The following is a 22,108-nucleotide window of genomic DNA, read 5'->3' as shown; positions in this document are numbered from 1 at the left end:
TAGAGTCTCCTAGGTCTCTAGCCACAGTTGGTTTTATGTTCCAGGCATCAATCCACACTTCATGATTGATACCGTACACCTGTATGTCATTCGGAGGTTCACCCAGCTCGAGCAAATTATATTTTAAAACTGCACTGATCAAAAAAAAAAAATCAGGGGAAGGGATTTCCTAGCTCTCAAATAAAAATGTGCAATGGAGCGCTTACTAAGTAAACAGAAAACATGGGCAGCTGAGAAATCAATTTAGCTGAACAAACAATGTTCCATGTAATGAACTACTAATTATCCTTTTATGCCATGTCAGTCTGAGTGATTACAGAGCTGTGCAGTTTAATTTGACGTTTGAGCATTGCCTTGCTCCATTAGCTTCATATAAAGCTACAACACATTCAAAAGCGGGGGGGAGTGGGGGGTTCTGTATTTATCTGGAACTAAGTAAGCACCTGTATTAATAATAAGACTAAAATCTCAGAATCTTTTTAAAAATGTGCTTTTAATATGAGGACAAATAAAGCATGGAGAACCGGAGGGAGTGTGAAGATCAAATCAGGTGTCTTTTGGTCAGTGGAGGAAACACCCGGAAGCAGTGAAACGCACTGGGCTTATTGCAACAACCCCAGCTACTGAAAATGCCACCCTCTCCACGACGAAGCACCACCAATCCCAGGCTCCAAGCAGCTGCTGGGCTGGAAGGCCGAAAAGGCAAGAAGACACAGAGCAGGGTTGAAATGAAGAAGGAACTCTTTTTCAATGAGACTCATTACATTATGCAAATCCTAAAAAATTGTACCCTGTGTGTTGTAATGAGAATATGACTGCATGGGAAATGTGGGTTACAACTCTTGACTTTACCTGCTTTTCACATATTTTCACCTAGTGAGTAAAATCGCTGTGGGAGGAAAAGGCAATGCGGGGATTTTTATTTTTAATTCCATCCAATTCAACAAATAACTCATTGAGTTCCTGCCATGTGCCTGACCTGTGCTAAATGTATGGAGGATGAAGAGAGAAGTAAAAATATGCAAATCCTTCAAGGATTGGGCAGTCTTTATATCTGATCCACATTCCATTTCTTTAACTTGCTGAGCAAAAAAACTGGCCTTCTAAGGCAGTGGTTCTCAACTTTGGCTGCACATTGGGATTACCTGGGGACGCTTAAAAAACCCAAAACCTGGATGCCATTTCCAGACATTCTAATTTAATGGCTCCGGGAGAGTCATTACTTTTAGAACTACTTAGGTGAATCTAATGAGAAACCATTATTGCCATGTTGACTAAAGTTTTATCTTCAAATCATGCCATTTACTCAACCCACAAATATTTATTGAGTATGTATGAGGCATTTGCACTGCACTGAGACTTGTGAAACTCTGTGCAGTGTTTTCATCTGAGCAACAGATTATACTTCCAAAGTGTCGGCTCTGGTCACTAGACCACTGAAATTAGGATCTTCAGTGAGCAAGGGTTTCATAACTCACTTTTTTTTATCCCCAAATCAGACGATGATTAAGAAAACAAATTCACTGCTTAGCACTCAGTTTTTGAGCCAGTTTTTTTTTTAAAGTAAGTAAATAGAATAATGCTGTCAGTTAAATCTATGATAAAGAGTCTTACGAAAGATATAAAGCTGTGATACAAGGATTCCCCAACCAAGAGAGGAAAGAATCACCCATCTTTTCAGAGAACATTACAGGTAGAATTGCACAGCACTTCAGAAAGAAAGATCTCAGTGTCCACAAGTATTCCTATCCCTACTCAGCAGATAGACAAATGGGGTTGGCAGGATCCAGTGGCTCCCTTGAGGTCAAACATTTAGTAAGTAACAAACTGGGATTTTAAAGGCAGTTTTGGGCCTGGCGCAGTGGCTCATGCTTGTAATCCCAGCACTTTGGGAGGCAGAGGTGGGTGGATCACCTGAGGTCAGGAGTTCGAGACCAGCCTGGCCAGCATGGTGAAACCCTGTCTCTACTAAAACTACAAAAATTAGCTGGGTGTGGTGGCAGTCACCTGAAATCCCAGCTACTTGGGAGGCTGAGGCAGGAGAATCACTTGAACCCGAGAGACGGAGGTTGCAGTGAGCCAAGATCGTGCCATTGCACTCCAGCCTGAGCAACAAGAGTAAAACTCCATCTCAAAAAAAAAAAAAAAAAAAAAAAAAAAGACAGTCTTCTGACTCCTTGAATCATAGAATCTCAGAGCCGGAGGAGATCTGTCATGACCTAATTCAAACCCTTTCTGATGAGTTCCCTGAGTTCCAAAGAACATGAGTGACTTGGTCAGTCACCCAGTGGCCAAATAGCATTTAAAGCCTTAAGACTGAAATTCTGTCTCCCAACTCTCAGGGTAGTGTTTTTGTCTCAGCAATAGATTATATTAATACCTCTGATGGGCCAGCTCTGGTGACTAGACACTGAAATTAGGATATTCAGTGATCAAGGGCAACTCACTCGTTTTAATCCCAAATCAGATGATGATTAAGAAAACAAATTCACTGCCTAGCACTCAATTCTCAAGTTAAGAAAAGTAAGTAACTAGAATAATACCATCAGTTAAATCTATAATAAAGAGGCTTTTTCAGGATCCCAAATCTTTAACTAATTTGTGTACCTGGAGCCGACTCCTTCTCCATGGCTATATCTAGGACACGTAGGTAAGTATGTTCTTTATTACTAGTTAAGTCTGAAGTTCTCCATCCAGGCTGCCCATTAGAATCACCTGGTGTGCTATTTTAGACTATCCATACCTGGACCACATCCCTAGAAATTTTGATTTAATTGGTCTTGGTGGGTTCTAGGTATCAGTATTTTTGGAAAAGCTCCCCAAGTGATTCTGACGTGTAGCAGGGTGAGACCACTAACTACTAACTCAAGGAGTTGCCCTCAAATATATTGGGCCACCTATTATTTCAGGTGCTCCTCTTCCCCCTGAGCAGATGGTCAGTATGGGAGAAGCTCCAGTCTCCTTCTCCAGGCCTTCTCGCCCCCAGGATCTACCAGGATTCCTTTTTGGCCTTTTAAGACAGAAAATAGCTTCTCCCAAGCAAGGAATGATCAGGCCTCACGTTAAAAGAGAGACTTTTTTTTAATTCTAAAAATATCTGGCCAATACTCCTTAAAACTGTCAAGGTCATGAAAAACAGGGAAAGACTGAGAAACTGCCACAGACCAGAGAGGGCTAAGGAAAAAATGACAAATAAATAAAATACAGCATCCTGATTGGATCCTGCAGCAGAAAAATAAAATACATCATTAGAAAAATGGATGAAATTCAAAGGAAGTCTAGAGTTAATAGTAATGTATCAAAAAATTGGTCTCTTACTTTTGAAAAATTTCCAAGATAATATAAGATGATAACATAGGGAAAGCTGAAACTGGTTGAGGAGTAAAAGAAAATGTTCTATACTATCTGTAATTTTTCTGTAAGTATAAAACTATTTCAAAGTTTCAAAAAAAGCTTATTTTTAAAAACGAGGGAGTGGCTGGTCACAGGGGTTCACACCTGTAATCCCAGCATTTTGGGAGGCCTAGGTGAGTGGATTACTTGTGGTCAGAAGTTCAAGACTAAGCCTGATCAACATGGTGAAATCCCATCTCTACTAAAAATACAAAAATTAGCCTGGTGTGGTGGCATGCACCTGTAATCCCAGCTACTCGGGAGGCCAAGGCAGGAGAACCGCTTGAACCTGGGAGGCAGAGGTTGCAGGGAGCCAAGATCACACCACCACACTCCAGCCTGGGTAACAAAGCAAGACTCCCTCTCAAAAAACAAACAAACAAACAAAAACAGAGAGAGCAACTTTTTTAGGTGCACTCAAATATATTGGGCCACTATGATCTTCAGGGGCTCCTCTTTCCCCTGAGCAGAAAGTCAGTATAGGAGGAGCTCTCTCAAATGTGAGAATATGACAGATTGCTTACCTCACCTGGTTTTAGTCAGGATACCATTTGCTCTCCCTCTCAAAGTTTTACCCCTTGGTAGCATAGCTAATTGCCTGTGTCTGACGACTCCATTTAGTCCTTAAACTATTCCATAGCTCCAGCAGGAGATCTGAGTTCTCCTCAGAGGTTAGAAGCTATCACAGACAATTCTATCAGTTACAAGTATAGTGTTGTGTATTAGTCATGTGGAAAAAGCAGAGGATTGTAGCATTATACCGAATTTCAACTCAGAAGAAGATAGCCAGGCTGCCATACTCTGAGACATGAAGCTACACGGTGTAGTCGTCATAACAGTATCTCCATTGTGTTGGCAGCACCATTTCTACTGTCATGTTCTTACCACACTCGCATGCATATTTTATGATCTTACTGAATGCAATGTGTTCTGTACATATTACATATGTAGTCTCCAAGCACATTAAAAACAGCTGCTGCCTGGCTTCCTGTCTGTTTTCCCAGCCTATGAGCCTGGTTCCCAGGCTGACTTCCAAGACTCTTCTCCTTAAGAAAAAAAATGAATGAACTATTAGCAAGTGATATTTGGCCACTAGATCTTCAGAACGATCTTCATGGGAGCTTACTGAAGCTGAAAGGAGTGTAACTTCCTAATGAAAGAAGAGCTAGCTCCCTTCATTTCTATTCGAAGAGAAACCAGCTCATGGTCAGTGCAGTAGTTTTGTTACTAAAAAAACAAACCCACTTGGTTCTGATCTGACACCCACTAGAATTATACTACCTGTATCCCACTGGCAAAGAATGTCCTAGGAGCTTGCTAGACAGTGTCTCTTGGAAGTAAAACAAAAATAAGAGGCTGGGAGAAGAAGATGCTAAAATGCGGCCTTAAAACAAGGCTTTTTTATCCAGTCGAGTCTGTTCTCTCCCTAGAGCAGAAGAGGGGGTTTTAGCTTTGACCAGAACTTGGATAATGTTTTAAATTAAACCTCTCCATTGGGCCTGCTTCTGACTTTCCATCAGCCAGGACAGGATTTCGGTTGCAGTATGTTCCAGTGCGGAACCTAGAGGCTAGGTGGTCCGTAATTGGACCACGCACAAATTGTCTCTCCACTCAGCCTCCCGCATCCTTGTGTTGTGCGTATCTACGTTCTCCACTAGATTATAAACCCCCATGAAGGAAAGAATCATATATTATTCATTTTGAGGTCCTTTGCTATGCCTGCCACAGTGCCTGTCAAATAGCAAGTGTTCAACACATGTTTGTGGAATATGTCTTGTAGTTCCTTAAGTGGCAAGGCTTCCTATGGAGCTCGTTTACAGCTGCAGTCAGGATCCCTGTAGTCACGCCAGCAGGGGAGGTCGGGGCAATGCTCAGTCAAAACTCAAATGAATGACCCTATGTTTCGCTGCCCACCCTGGAGAGAGTATGGGTTGATTCATTGGAGGCTAAAGGGAATGCTAGAAGCATCTCAGAGGCATGCACTATGGTCCCAAATGTTTTCTCGTCTTTAAGTCAAAGGGAAATCATAGTTATTTTACTCCATGGTGCAGAATTCACTACCCAAAATGCAATGTTACAAGTATGTGTCATAAAAGAGACACAGAATACAAGGGCACTGGGGACTAAGGCAAAGAAGAGACGAAACTCTTTTAGCACAATGGTATACAGATGACTTGGAAGTAAGAGGTTGGGGTGACATCGTCCATAACAAATGGACTTACAGTAAAGCACACAAAACAAAGCCAGGAGAAAATATATTCTTTTTTTTTTTTTTTTTTTTTTTTTTTTTTTCTCTGAGAAGAAGTCTCACTCTGTTGCCCAAAATTTTTTTAAAGAGAGAGAAGGAGAGTAGAAAATAATATCACCCAGGCCAGAGTGCAGTGACACGATCTTGGCTCACTGCAACCTCCACCTCCTGGGTTCCAGTGGTTCTCCTGCCTCAGGCTCCCGAGTATCTGGGACTACAGGCATGCACCACCATGCCCGGCTAATTTTTGTATTTTTAGTAGAGACGCTCTTTCACTATGTTGGCCAGGCTGGTATTGAACTCCTGACCTTGTGATCCGCCCACCTCAGCCTCACAAAGTGATGGGATTACAGGCGTGAGCCACCGTGCCCGACCAAAAACACATTCTTTTACTGTTAAGTTGGAGACATCATCCAACCTGAGTCCACAAGGGATACAGATTAAAGAAAGGAATTTCTATTCCATTCCACCCATCTCCAGCCACTTCAACTGGCATAAAGTTTTAGTTTTATACTCTAGGACCTTCCCAACAAGGTCCCCCCTCCTTTCTTACAGAACCGCCCACTCAATCTTTTTTCTTCCACACCTCTTTGGCTTTAAAAATACTTTATTTCCTCCCACCAGGGCTCTACCTTGAGCTAAGCATCCAGGTGGCTTGTCAATCACCAACAATATGCATTTATGTTGCTGGACTCTGAAGGTAGCCAACTAAAGAACATAGAGAACCCTTAGTAATTACCTTTCATCAGGATATGGTATTTATAAATTAACCATACCCGTCATACTGCCAGGTTAACCTCTTGCTAGCATATCTCCTTTACGTCATGAAGCTAAAAAAGCATCAGATTCTTTCCTTACTTTAAATCCTGCTGCTTTCTTGTGTTCAAGCACTCCCCTTGTATTTCCTGTGTACATATCTATCTTGCTTATTCAACTGACTGTAAGGTTGTTTGAGGGAAGAACCGTGTCCCTGATGTTTATTGTAGATTTGGTATGTGCTGGGCCCCATTAAAGAGTAAAATACTTTGGGAAGCCGAGAAGGGTGGATCACCTGAGGTCGGGAGTTCAAGACCAGCTTGACCAACATGGTGGAATCCCATCACTACTAAAAATACAAACATTAGCCGGGCATGGTGGCAGGCACCTATAATCTCAGTTACTCGGCAGGCTGAGGCAGGAGAATTGCTTGAACCCGGGAGGCGGAGGTTGCAGCGAGCCGAGATCGTGCCACTACACTCCAGCCTGGGCAACAAGAGTGAGATGCTATCTCAAAAATAAATAAATAAATAAATAAATAAATAAATAAATAAAGAGTAAAGTGGTGAGGAAGAAAAGGAAAAATACCTGAGACATTCTGTGCTTTTATTTCAAGTCCTTAATTTTGTGTATTTTGAAATAAATCCTATATAAGATGCTTGTAAAATAATCTTGGCCATTTTGGCTGCCAAAATCCAACAAAGTCTGAGTCATCTTATTCATTATTTTCATGTGTTAAAAATTCTTCTCTGCACACAGGTGCAGGCTTGCATGTATATTCTTCAGCCAATCTAGACAACTAGTTTCTCTTCTAACTTGGCCTATCCTTTTTGGCCTAATATTAATCAGATTTCTGCTGAGATTATTCTGTGTAACAGGCAACCCTCAAAATCCCAGGAATTCATAAAAACTAACATTTATTGTCACTCACAGGTTTGTATATCTGCTGTCATTTGACTGATTTCAGCTGGGCTGATCCGGGCAAGGCTGGACTTAAGCCAGAGCACTTTCAGGTTTGTTTCCACGTGCCTTCATCCCAGACCTCAGGCTGAAGGGGCAACAATCACCTGAGATGAGCTGTTCTCGAGACAGACGGAAGAAGCTTCAAGAGGGCTGGCAGAAACTTATCATGCGTCTTTTGAAGTCTGTACTCACAAATACCATGCTGCTACTTCCACCCATATTTCACTGGTCCAAGACAGTTACAGGGCCAAGCCCAAACTCACGGGAGGTAAGGGAGCATGCTCCTCCCTGAACAGTTTGGAAAATAAGATGAATACCTGCTGTTTAGTGATCTAGTCTATCACAAGCCTAGCCAATTTTATGTTTACTATTTCATTTGACTGAAATGCCCCTACTATCCACAAACCTACCCATTTAAATCTGGCCAATCCTTCAAGTCTCAGTTCAAATGTCACCTCTTCCATCAAACTCTCTCTGGTATCACTGGGCAAATATAAGCATTCTTTTTTTCAAAACTGCAAAATCTGTATAGCTCTGGAAGAACTGCACTGCAACCCTCTTTATGTGTAATATCCCCTATAAAATCCTAAACACCTTTAAAAAAAAAGGTGGGGGATGTAAGCAACTCATCTTTTTAAAACCAACATCATCTAATGCCTCTAGCATGGTAGACAGCATATGTGACATAAAGAAATTAATATGGGCCAGGCACAGTGGCTCATGCCTGTAATCCCACCACTTTGGGAGGCTGAGGCAGGCAGATCAAAAGGTCAGGAGTTCAAGACCAGCCTGGCCAAGATGATGAAACCCTGTCTCCACTAAAAATGCAAAAATTAGCCAGGCACGGTGGCTGGCACCTATAATCCCAGCTACTCGGGAGGCTGAGGCAGGAGAATTGCTTGAACCTGGGAGGCAGAAGTTGTAGTGAGCCAAGATAGGGCCACTGCACTCCAGCCTGATGACAGAGCAAGACTCTGTCTCAAAAAAAAAAAAAAGAAAAGAAAAGAAAAAACAAAGAAATTAATATGTATGCCTGTGTATGAACATATGACTGGAGGGTGGGGGTGTCTACATAAAGTAGAAAATGTAACACTGATTAAAGATTAAAGATTCCAGCTCTGGCATCAGACAGATCTCAGTTCAAATCCTATCTTCCCCTGTCCTTGGCTGTGTATCTTCTGGAAAGGTAGTCAACCTATTTGTACCTCAGTTTTCTCCGCCATAAAATGGAGATTATAACAATCCACATAAAAGTTGAATACAGGATAAGCATCTAATAAGGCGAGCTATTTTATTATTACCATATACATTATGGTAAAATGTTATTTCTCTTATTATATACAACGTGATGAAAATATTTTTTAACTAAGTACATACTGACAGGGACTAAAAGGAAACATGTGTTAGGGTAGTAGGATTGTAAGTAAAACATCCTCTTTTTTATTTCCTTCATGGATAATATGGTTTTGTTTATGTAATTAAAAAAATTAAACATCTATTTTCCTTGGTGTTCAGCCAACTCGGGGAGGGGAGACACCCATATGGACCTACCCTGCTCCATAGAAATGACTTTTTGAACAGATGCTCTGTGTCAGGCCCATTATAAATCCTTTTTCTTATTCTCACAATAATCACATGAGGTAAATAATTTGCCCATTTTATAGAAGAGAAAGGTGAGATTCTGAGAGGTTAAATTATTTGTTCAGGGCTCTGCAGTTAGTAAGTGGGAAATATGGGAAATAGATATCAGGCCTGACTCTGAAGCTCAGACTTCCTTCTCCACCCCACACTCCTGTCCAGACTATTTCACAGGCAATTTATAGTGTGAGAAACAAACCAGGAGAACTACACAGATCCTGGCTCCCAGTACCATTCTCTAAAAAACAGGAGAAATGGCTGATTGTAGAACTATAGCAGGAAAAATACAAGGTCAGCCTGGACCATCTTGTAGGGCCAAAAAGTAAGGAAGTACTGGAGAAAAAAAAGTTTTGAAGAAGATACACACGCATACAAACACACAGATACAGTTATGTCTAAGGGGCATGAGAGCCAACTGAAAGAGCTTCCAGCCAAAGGTAGAACAATTTGAGACACAAAGTTAAACAGTGTTGGATTATAGCCCGAAGTATAAAATAAATACCCGTGAGTCAATACTGATATAAATAAATGATTGACTAAAGAAATAAATGAGGAAGAATAGACAAGTTTACCATGCAGAAGGCTGCCAAATAGCTTGTGTGGATACTCCACCCTAAAGGAGGTGAAATATAACTCCTTAAGTACAGACTGTACATGGTAACTTCCTTCAAAAATCACAGTATGAAAAGGGATGGGGAAGAGTAACTTTATAGCAGAGAAACCTGACAAACACTACCTCAGCCAGGCAATTAAGGTCAACATCAACAATGACAAGCAATGTTGATAGTAAGTACCCTTGATATGATGTCATGAGAATGGCACTTTACCTCTGTAGTTTCCCCGCCCCAGAACCTCGTAACCCCAGTCTAATCATGAGAAAATTCTGAGGGTTCCCTTAGTGAGACATCCTACAAAATTCCTGACCAGTACTTCTCAAAAACCATCAAGGTCATCAAAAACAAGAAAAATCTGAGAAACTGCCAAAGTCAAAGAAACTAAACTGGACAGGATTCTGGAGCAAAAGGAACAGTAGGTGAAACCTAAGGAAATCTAAATAAAAGCATGAACTTTGCTTAATAATAGTGTATCCATATTAGTTCATTAATTGTGACAAACATACCATTTTAACATAGAATGTCAGGGGAAACAGGGTGGGGCGTATATGGGAACTCTCTGTACTATCTTTGCAACTTTTCTGTACATCTAAAACTATTCTAAAATTAAATTTTTATTTAGAAAAACAAAATCCAGAGCCTATTCAGGCTAAGTAGTAAGTATAAACGAGTTTCAACTCTGGAACTGGCCCTGGAAGAATCTGGAGTGCAGGCTAGAAAAGGATTTTCTCGTTTTCTTGGAAAACAAGAAAGTACCACCTGACAAAACCCTTGCATTCCATCACATTTTAAAGCTGACTGGCCTAACCGAGTGGCTATCTGACGATCCCAAATGAGGAAGCAATTTGCCAAGTCATAAAGCAATCTATTTCATGGTTATCTGATGACATCTATCAAAGTCCCCCCTGTTATCTTTCTTATAGCACACATTATTCACTTCTCTTTTAGAACTTACCCCTTGTGAATAAGTATTTCAACAATTATCTACTCAATGTCTATCTTCCACAGGACACTGGAGTTTTAAGAGGAAAGAAACCTCTTTCCGCACTGTATTCCCAGAACTTAGCAGAGTGGTACCTGCTAGGTGCTCAATTACTATTTACTGAATGCTTGAATGCCAGTGCAGCCTAGAGGAGCAATGATTAACACTGCTAACTGTGGTGCAGGGAGAATGACAAGCCTGAGCTTTCTGAAGATTGAGGGGCCACTGGGACAAATGTAGCTTCTCTCTGAATCTTACCATCTCTTAGTTCACCCTCCAAGGCACCAAATACAATTATTTCTCTTTTTTTAACTTAAGTTCAAGGGTACATGTGCAGGTTTGTTACCTAGGTAATAATGTGTGTCATGGGGGTTTGTTGTACAGATTATTTCATCACCCAGGTATTAAACCTAGTATCCATTAGTTATTTTTTCTGATCCTCTCCCTCCTCCCACCCTTTACTTCCAGTAGGCCCCAGTGTGTGTTCCTTCCCTCTATGTGTTCATGTATTCTCATCATTTGGCTCCCACTCATAAGTGAGAACATGCAGTATTTGGTTTTCTGTTCCTGTGTGAGTTTGCTAAGGATGATGGCCTCCAGCTCCATCTATATCCCTGCAAAGGACAAGATCTTGTTTTTTTATGACTGCATTGTATTCCATGGTATTTATGTACCACATTTTCTTTATCTAGTCTACCACTGATGGGCATTTAGGTTGATTCCATGTCTGTGCTATTGTGAATAGTGCTGCAACGAATATACGCGTGCATGCATCTTTATAATAGAACAGTTTATATTCCTTTGGGTATATACCCACTAATGGGATTGCTGGATCAAATGGTATTTCTGTCTTTAGGTCTCTGAGGAATTGCCACACTGTCTTCCACAATGACTGAAATAATTTATACTCCCACCAACAGTACAAATACAATTATTTCAAAGGCTTTCAAACAAGATCAAGGAGTGAAATTTAACTTGTTTTAATCAAATCTAGTCCTAGAAAATTCCTAAAATGCAAGGAAATTATAAGATCCACATATTTTCTTTTATATGGCTCATCTATGCTCTCAGAACTGAGTCTAGTCCAGGCATCAAAAGGAAAACCAAGACCCCTAAAAACCACAGGAAACGTGGCCAAAAGCACGGTGGGGAAAAACCAAAAGCACAGCACAGATTTCAGTAGGGACACTTGATATTAAGTCTCTCTGGTATATCAATCTTCATTATTATTATTTTATTCTATAAGTGCATTCCAGATCACAGCAAGTCAGTAGTTTTGCCATATCTTTCACTGCCTGGCTTTATGTAAGTGCTGCTAAGAATAAAATTAAGCAGTGGGAGAAAAACATCAGTTTGGTGTCTAAATTTAGAAAACTTGATGAATAAATCTATTAAATCCATCATGGGGAGAGAGAAGAGCAAATCACATCTTACTGGAAAGATAAAATAAATAGAAAATAAAAGGTGATTGTCTTTATAATTTAGAACAACAGATTTAAATGTACAGCCCCCCCTCTTTTATTTACAAATGAGTATATTGGTTGATTGTGTTATTTTCATTCACATAACCCTCAACTTGAATTTTTAAAAAGACATACTGTGAGGCAAGAAACCATGCAGAGGATCACTATTGGAGCCCTGAATTCTGTATTTATTGGGGAGGGGGGGACCTTTATGAGATCCTACTTATGTGATATAAATCATCCTCTGAAGATCATGGAAAGCAGGTGCCTAACATTCTGCACTGCAGACATCTGGCAGGCTTTTATCCTCACACTCCACCCTCCCGCTCAACATCTGGCAGCTCCTTCATCCCTGCTCCCCACCCCCACCCCCAACTGCCTCCCAACATCTGCCACACACTTCTCTTAACCTCAGAAACAAATCCAGTCCAAAGCTCAAAGGCACAATGTTCCAGGGGTGGTGACCTGGAGTTACACGCTGGGTGGGAGTAAAGCAGGGTTTGTTTTTATTTTTTTCCTAAACTTTAAATGAATACACAATTCACTTGGAAGTATGCTTTCATGTCACACTGGTTCTCACTGAGAAGCTTGTTTAAAATTGAAATCCATCGTTAATATGAACCTCTTTTTATAAGTTTTAAATCACCTTGGGAATTGGAGGCCACAATCAAAAAAGTATGGGGAGGAGAATAATTTTATGCTGATGACATGCATCTTATGAGCAGGGAGAATTAATTCTGATTGGGGAAAAATGGACAGAATGCTTGTGGCTTGTCTATGAAATACAAATCACTTAAAGGAGCTGTCTTAAACCTAACCCAAAACGTTTCGAAACCTATTTAAAGAAGTGAGTGCCATTTGAATTCCACATTAGTTTAGAAATTCCTCCTTATGGCACTCCCTGGTTTTAGAACTATCTCACTCATGATCTCCCCCGGTTCTGAACAGGAAGGCAACTTCCTAGTTAGGGCTCACCCTGCAGTACTTCTCCTCACCTGAGTAAATCACCTGACTTAATGCTTCCTACTAACACATTTGTATTCCAGCTACACTACTCTGACAGTTTGCTGTTAACCATTTCACGGTACTTACCTTAGGGTTACCTGAATGAGGAAACTCCCCAACTATTTCCTCCCACACCCACTCTCAGCCACCCGTACACACATAATTCTTCTCCTCCCTTCTTCAGACCAACCCCTATTCCTTTCCTTCAAATGAAGAAATGCTCGCTGTTTCTTTTTCCAGGGGAACATGAATAAAACCACGTAACCCTGAGTGATCTGGGCACAGGTGACTTCCTGAGGTGGTCCTGGCTCCTGATGAAATAAACATTCCAAACTCAAAGCCACTCTGGGCCTTGGATGGCTGCCAAGATGCTGGATGTATCACAGAGACTCCGCAGGCCAGAGCTCTATCAAAGCATTTTATCATTTCATTACACACTTAAATTAGTAATTACTTCTGGGATATTATTTAGATTCTGTTGCAGTGTGCAATTTCTTGTTTAAAAGTTTAAATATGTTTAGTGACTATTCCTTTTTTGAAATTCCTTGCACATATGTTTGTCTGGGTTTTTTTCCCTAACAATCCTTTATTTTGGTTCCAAAGAATGCTAGAACAAAGAGATACATCAACATTGTTTTCTCTTTTGAGAGTTACCTGGAGTAGGGAAATTTTTATGCTTATTAAAATCACAGGGGATGGTAAACTTAGATTGGAAGTAGACTAGAATTGTTAATGGCCTTTGCATGTTGAAGTTATTATTACCAGGCTGATGGTGACAAAAATTAAGTCCACAGGGAGAGCACAACAAGCTGAACTGATACATGGTTTACCAGAAAGAGCATGTCAAGGGGAGACAGAGGACTTGCCTTCTAGTCCCAGTCTCCATTTTGTTAGCTCTGTGATGTTTGGGTCTTGGGTTTTCTCATCTAGAATAAGTTTGTCTAAATATAGTTTTCTTAACTTTGTATTATGAAAAAATCTAGAGTAGCTGCAACACTAGAAAGACGGGGGACCAAGAGCAAAGAAAAATCCCTTTGGTTCCAGAAAATCTCCTGAAAAAGAGGAAGGCTTATCAAGCCCCCAAAGCCATCCAGGCAAAGCAGGCACTTCTGGCAAAGAAGGAGCAGAGGAAAGGAAAAGGGCCAGGTTTAAGCAACTGGAATTATTCCTATATGATTCCTGGCAGCAGAAATGTGACAAGGTGAGTCTCAGATGACTAGAAGTGAAACCTCACGCCTTGGAATCACCAGATAAACATTCCTAGGCCTTTGTTGTATGCATCAAAAGGATTGATGGTGTGAGTTTACTGGTGCAGAGAACCATTGCAAGACTTCGCCTAAAGAAAATTTTGAGTGGTGTCTTTGTAAAAGTCATCCCCCAAAACCTAAAAATGCTGCATATAGTGGAGCGTTGTGTGACCTGGGGATTTCCAAATTGTGTGACCGGGAACTCACTTTGAAATGTGGACAAGCCCAGGTCAAGAGTAAGACCATCCCTCTGACAGACAACACAGTGATTGAGGAGCATCTGGGGAGGGTTGGTGTCATTTGCTTGGAAGACCTCATTCATGAAATTGCCTTCCCAGGGAAGCATTTCCAGGAAATCTCATGGTTCTTGCACCCTTTCCACCTCTCAGTGGCCTGCCATGATACCAAAAATAGAGTGAGCATCCTCAAGGGGATGGGCATATCTGGCTATTGGGGCAAAAGCATCAATCAGCTCATCCCCCTGCTGAACTAGACCCAGGGGGTCTAGTAGGAAATTTTTGTCAATGAAGTGGAAGCATGTGTTTTTGGTTTTTTGGGGGGAATTTTTATCAAGTATCTTCAGAGAAGATTATTTCTTGCTTTATCGTCAAAAACTGGAAAGGAAGGTCAAAGAAAAGACAGTAGCTATGTTCGTGGCAAGCATCTCTCATCACAGTCCAGTTCCAAGGAAAAATTCCAGCGTTTTCCACATTGGCTGCCGCCTCGTCTGAAATCAGCACATTCCATGGAGGAAGGAGTCTTGCTTTGTTGCATCTTGTTTCCTAGGGTTTAATGTTGCCAAATGAGTAACTCTAGCATTTGTACAAGGCTCCTAAGACTACTGCAGGAGTCAACCAAGCCCAGGGACATAATTGAATCTGGAGATTCTTAGGGCCTTGTTTTGAAAAAGACTTGAAATGCACATAGGAAGAAAGGCACACAAATAAATGTTCTCTTGACTCTGCAAAAAAAAAAAAAAAAAAGAAAGAAAGAAAAGAAAGAAAGAAAGAAAGAAAGAAAGAAAGAAAGAAAGAAAGAAAGAAAGAAAGAAAGAAAGAAAGAAAGAAAGAAAGAAAGAAAAGAAAAGAAAAGAAAGAACCTATTTATAAAAGTAGTGAGAGTAATATAAGTAATCCAGCTTCAGTAATTATCAATATATCTGGTCTCATCTCTATTGCTTTAATTTGCCCCTCCTTTCCTGCTGTTTTTTTAAAGCAAACCCTAGACATCATAACATTTCATCTGTAAATATTTGAGTATTTCTAAGAGATAATGACTTTTGCCTTAGCCACATTAATTAATCATTACATCAAAACAAACTAACTGACAAGACCAAAAACAAAAGAACAAAACCACTTAACAATAATTCCTTCAATCCCTTTCAACTCAAACATTTCAAGACCCAAAGCCTACAAGCTAGACCTGAGTCAGGTATAGCCACAGAGTCCTAAGAAATGACGCTTTTTACTCTATTCTATAAATGACTAAGAGTTTTAACATTTTTACCTGATAGGCCTTACTGGTCTCCAATTCTGGACTTCAAACCAAAGAGGAACATGAAAAACATAGAGAGCATTAAGTAAAGAGCCAACCAAAAGGTTTTGGTGTTCAAAAAGAAGGCAGATTCCTTATAAAACTTGAAAGTACTAGAATTATTCTGACTAGAAAGAAGACATGCCAATGGAGTACATTAGAAGCAAAAATCATTCACTCATTCATTCATTCATGTACTTTTTCATTCATTCATTCGTTCAACAAGCACTAATTGAGGGACAACGGTGACAGGGATGCAATGACACAAAGTGTCACCACAGGAAGTGTGACAATAAGCTAGTCTCCATCTTCAGTTAAGGAAAAAGTAACATGAATGGGAGACCAGACCAGCAAAATATTGAAGAGGGTTTTCAAGGGACACTGGGAATCTCCTCTCAGAGACAGGAGAACTTCATTTTTGTTTAGGACGGTTTAAATATGCATGGAGGATAGAAAACATTTTATGGATGCTATAGGATTTTGTAGACTCCAAATTTATCCTTTGTCAAAAAAGGTATAAAATACAGAATAGATACCATAATGATTTCTATTACCTGATATTTGCATCTGTCTCCCGTTGGGAGTTACCCTATATATAAAGACAAAATCACCCTAAAAATGTGGATTTTCTGGCTGGGCACAGAGGCTCACACCTGTAATCCCAGCACTTTGGGAGGCCAAGGCGGGTGGATCATGAGGTCAGGAGATCAAAACCATCCTGGCTAACACAGTGAAACCTTGTCTCTACTAAAAATGCAAAAATTAGCCGGGCGTGGTGGCACACACCTGTAGTCCCAGCTACTTGGGAGGCTGAGGTAGGAGAATCGCTTGAACTTGGGAGGCGGAGGTTGCAGTGAGCCAAGATTGCACCACTGCACTCCAGCCTGGGCAACAGAGTGAGACTCTGTGTCAAACAAACAAACAAAAAAAAATTTGATTTGCTCCTCTCTGAAATTGAAAATGTAAAACATAACTTCACCTCTCCAAACAGAAGTCGAAGGTGTGTGAAACACAATTGGAAGATAGAGAGGTCCATTAAAATTTATTTCAGTCTTATTTCCCCCTCAATGCTCCTGCTACTAGGATACCAGGCTCTATTATCTGATAACTGTAAGATCTATAAGTTGCTGCATCACCACAGTAATTTTGATATTGGCAATTTAAAAGCCCAGTGACTGAGAAAGACCACCTGAAATAACTCAGATACCTACAAAAAGACAGCCCTGAGACAAACAGTGACGTGATTGACACCCTTATTACTCTTCCCTTTTCTCCCACCCCATGGCCTTCACCTGGGTTAGCCGTTCACAACCTCCCTTAGATAAGGTTCTGGCTCCTGACTTCATTCTCCTGCCTCCCACCTACCTCAGTCAAAGAAATGCCCCTACCTGCTTCACATTCACCCAGAGTCATTTTTATCATGAAATTAATGTTTTTAAAAGATAATGTGAATGCAAAAACAACTGAATTTGTTTGCTCTCCCAAAATATATGTTTTCATTTTTATGTAGACCTCCTAAATTCATCAATTGGTCATTAATGTAAAACAGGTGGGTACATACCACTGAATTTACCAAGAGCTTTCTGATGCATTGTCCAATTTAATCTAATCTCCGCAGCACCCCACTGCCCTCCCAACCCAGATTTGTAGCATTTTACAGATGAAGAAACTGAGGTCGAAACAGACTAAGTTGCTTTTCCATGATCACTCAGAACTAAGAGACAGAGTCATTTCTGACTTCAAATCCTGCCTCAACATCTGGAAACCTGAGTGCTTATAGTCAGTCTCTCTTATGGAATATAAGCAGGGCCATCACCTGCTTAATTGGGAAAGAAGCAACACTCAACACTCACCCTAAGGTCTGATCCTTTGCAGACTGGTCCTTTAGATTTCTGATTCCAGATGCTTCGCTGTTGTTGTTGTTGCTCATTTATTTCATTTTGTTTCCACAATCTCAGCATCCTTAGCTAAAAAAATGCTTTAACCCTAAGAGACTTTTCATTGTGGACATCTTAAACACCTGTGGTCCTCCAGTAGAGGCAAGGCCTCCAAATGGCACTTTACACTCAGCAGACACCCAGGCCAGCTCTTGAATCCCTGCTTGCCATATAAGAAAGCAAAGTCAGTCAAAAAATAGGGAATGTCTCAGTCTTCGGTGCATGAATGGTCAACTTTGGCACCCTTGGTTGACTTGGTCAGTGATCCGGAAAGATCAGTATAAATAAATCACATAGTTGCCACATTGAAATGAGTGTCACTGGATTAGCCAATGAGTGAAAAAGAAGCAATCAGACCCCTTTATAAAGCAGACAGTACTACCACCATCCTAGGGTTCACTAAGCCACCTCTGTCTTTCACTACACATAGGGTTTATGTTGAAGGGAAACTGGCTAGATCCATGTATATTCAAATCTGTGTGATAACGCACCATCTTCTCACAGGAATCTCCTAGACTGGGAGTTCAGGTGCCCACAGTCTAATCTCAGATCTCACGAGCTCTGTGATGCTAATAACTCACTTAACCTATCTGGGCCTTGATTCCTTCATCTGTAAAACAGGGCACTGAGAAGGTTTGAGCTGAATTAGAATTCCCACTTCTAACACTGCACAAGGGACACTAGACTGCATTCTCTTCTGGAAGGATGTAACTTTGCACAAACAGGCGGTAGGACATACACGCTGGAGTTAGTCAACCTGCATTTGAATCCTGGTTCTGCCACTTACTAGCTATGTGTCTCTCAGCAACTTACTTAACTTTTCTAAGACTCAGTTTTGTTATTTATTATAAATAATAATTATTGAGAAGTCAAATGAAAGAATGCATATAAACTGATGAGCAGAGTGCCTGGCATACAATAAGTGATCTTAAAAAATGTTAGTTCATATGACATTTAAACATGTTTCTTATCTTTGTGCATCAAAAATGTGCATGTGTATCAAAAATGGAAATGATTCATTTCATTCTGTTTTTTAAGCTTTCTTGGTTCTGTGTAAACCTGGAAAAATTGTTCATAAGCTCAAGTTCAACTCCAGTTATAAATTCAAAGATGTCTGATTAAAAACTCTCTACCTCCTTGTGGAAACTCATTTGTCTAATATTACATTCAGCCAGCTGTGAGCTGGTCAACTGAGCACCCACTGTGTGTCAAGTACATCTGAAAGAATGTAAATGCTTGAAAGGATCATTTAAGCAAAACCTATACAAAGAAATATACTCCTAATTCCTTTATTTTTTGATTCTGTTATTTTATATCATTGACCCTTAGACACAACCATTGAAACCAGTCCAGCAAGAGAGTGTGTGTTTTATGTCATTCATTTACTCAAAAAATATTTATGACCACATATTCTGTACATGATGCTGTGCAAATCTGAGGCAGATGCAGATTATCTAATCCCCATCTCCTGGGAGCTTGTTGTCTTGTAGAAAAGATGCCACATACAGATACACCTGTCAACCAAAGCAGTATTCGTGTGCCATTAAAAAAGACGAAGTAAAGAAAAATGAAAAATTATTTCTAGCTGGAGACAGAGAAGAAATAGGGTGAACGTCTTGAAGAAGGTGGTATTTATACTGGTCCTTTAATGGCAAGCAGGATTTCAATGATTAAGAGATAGGTTTTAGGGAGGAGAGTCCCTGAGGGCCTCCGAGGAATTAGGAATGACAGGCATCAGCAAAGACCGGGAGAGTCAGATCCATGACATCCATCCATGAAATGTGGCAGAGTCCCATCTGGTCAGCATGTGAGATACAGGCGACAGTGAGCACCAGGTTGGGAACGCTTTGCCTCTGCGGAGTTTAGGCATCATTTAGTAAACAAGGGCAAAGAATGGAGGATTTGAAGAGCAAGGGGAAAACGCTCTCGGAGGTGTTTTAGGAAGACCGATGTGGCAATAGGATCTATTTCTCCTTTCCCAGAGAAAAGCCCTACAACCTATGTCCCTCAAAACAATTTGTTTATCCTCAATGTCTCTAAAAAGTGTTACGGCCATCCTTAGTAGCATATTAACTGTTTAAATAAAAGCATTGTGTGAAAGTCTGCAGTCCTTATGTCAGGGTAACATTGAAGGTGAAGGCACATGTCAGAAGATTAAATAAACTCACAGTAACCTATCCTCTCTAGGGTCCTGGCTTTAAATTCAGGTTGCATCATAAATGAATAGGGTTTGGTGGCCTCCCGCCTATCTCCTGGGAACATTTGTTTGATTTACAAAAATACGACACAATTGGACACGCTCAGTATAATTAGCATTCGCTATTTGGGAGAATGCCCCAGACAGTTAGAATTCAAATGTACTGAAGCCAGACCTGAATTTTTCTCTGTCCTCCTCTTCCATTTTTTTTTTTTTTTTTCTGCTCTCTCCCTTCTTCCTCAGAGGACCTTGCAAGGTAGAGATTTGAGGGAGCAAATCCCAGATGTCCCGGGTGCTCTACACACCAAATCAAGCAACAAAATGCATGTTCCAGCCTCTACCGTTCTGCTATGCGTAGAGAACAGAGGCTGTTGTTACATGGTCTGCTCCCCAGACTTCTTCATGCAACTGTTGATTACACAGTGTTGGTTTCACATAAAGAGTTTTTCTGGAAGAAGTCCCATTTCAGAGAGAGGTGCTTAGTATTTAACAGTGCTCCTGCTAACAGTGATTAAAGTTATTGCTGTTACTTAAATAAAGCAGGGCATAAATACACAGAAGACATTGGGGTAACTACTGCTCACAACATATGAAAATATCCTTTTTTCTCAAGCACAGGAGTTTGCCTGTTAATTTTAAATCTGTTTAATTCCAATTTTAGGGGGCCTTGTGACAGTCATCCAAAAGTTAGCTGCCAAAACTGTGACTATATTAAGCTGTTTATCACACACCAACTCAAGGTGATGCGTGCTGGTAGACACAAAGAGAAGCAAAGAAAATTGGAGCTCATTAGCCAGGGAGGCCAGGAAAGCTTTAGGAAAATTCTTAACTGGGAAATATTTGTTAGAGAATTTTAGTTGTGTTACTTCTAAGGACCAAAAAAAAAAAAAAACCCAGTCTAAGTTTATAAACAGAAGCAGCATAAATAAGTTAATTTTAAAATAATAATACACAATGAAGAGGTAAGAATAAATAGAAAACAGACCTCAAACTCTAAGGCAAGTGAATGGAATCTTTGATTTCTTGATCTTTTGGTTTGACATGGTTGACACGCTTCCTGTGGCTCACAACCTGGAAATGCAAGGCAAGAAATTCATTTTCTATTTTTTTTCTATCCAAAAGTTACATGTGTCATTTTAGAATCATCACAAGTTTGAACTGGATGGGATCCAAAACATGTCATCTTCCTGTGAGTGTGTAGCAATATAGCAATGCAGAAACGGAATCATAACTGACCTGGAAAACAAGGAGGGCCTCTCCAAACTCCACATCCAAATGGACACAACACATTTGGTTTCTTCTCAGCAGTGACTAATTTTGATTAGATTTGAAGGCCCAATTTAAGCTTAGCCTAGAAGCTGCTTCCACTGCTTATTAGTGGTCTGTGCCCTCATTAACTATCATTGAAGAATGAGGTGGAAACAATCATTCAAGAGCATCTACTCAACTCTACATTCAAAACTACAACCGTTCATTTTATCCTTCGGTTTGGTGACGGCTTGGGAAGGGGAAGTCAATTTTCCTTCATTTCTTGGAATAGAATTGGAAACTAATTGCATGTTGCTCTTAAAATTCCTTAAAAGATAGTTTGAAACTAGCCCATAACGTCACATAACCATAGATGACAATTGGCCCCTAATTGTACCTCAAAGTTTAGCCACTGGTGGTTCATTTATATTTTCCTTCTCAACACGCTTTCCCCCTCCCCAGCACCCCAAACAAAACATCTACTTTTAAATATGATTTGTGGAAACTCCTAAATGGAGTACCATAGATGAGTCAACAGTGTCACCTAGTGGGCTAGAGGACACTAGGAAAAGAAGAAAACTAGAGAATCTGCACAAATGAAAATATCGGCCAACTGGCAGCATTAGGCCACATTTTGCCTTCATTTTTGCCCTCTGTTGTCAACCATGAGCAAAGAAGAAAGTTTCCTCAAGAAGACACTAATGAATAATCACAAACAAATAAACCCCAAACCCCACAGCTTTCCCTCTCTAGTTCCCTAATAAAGATCTTACCTAAGTAAAAATAACAGCTGGCATCAATTCAGCATTTACAGAGAGCAGATATTTTGCAGAGAGCTTTACCTGGGACATCTCACTTAGTTACCCAAAGAGTCCAGTTACTGG

The 22,108-nt window shown here is 40.3% G+C and overlaps 1 pseudogene; it reads left to right on the top strand.

Annotated features, from left to right (window-relative positions):
• LOC104664668 overlaps positions 1-14,802 on the top strand; it is a 118,189-nt pseudogene extending 103,387 nt beyond the window's left edge.
• Positions 14,803-22,108: the final 7,306 nt, after the last annotated feature.

This window comes from Rhinopithecus roxellana, chromosome 1, assembly GCF_007565055.1.
Source record: "Rhinopithecus roxellana isolate Shanxi Qingling chromosome 1, ASM756505v1, whole genome shotgun sequence".
Taxonomy (NCBI): domain Eukaryota; kingdom Metazoa; phylum Chordata; class Mammalia; order Primates; family Cercopithecidae; genus Rhinopithecus; species Rhinopithecus roxellana.
Note: the sequence above shows the minus strand (reverse complement) of the source record. Positions and strands in the feature narration are given on the sequence as shown.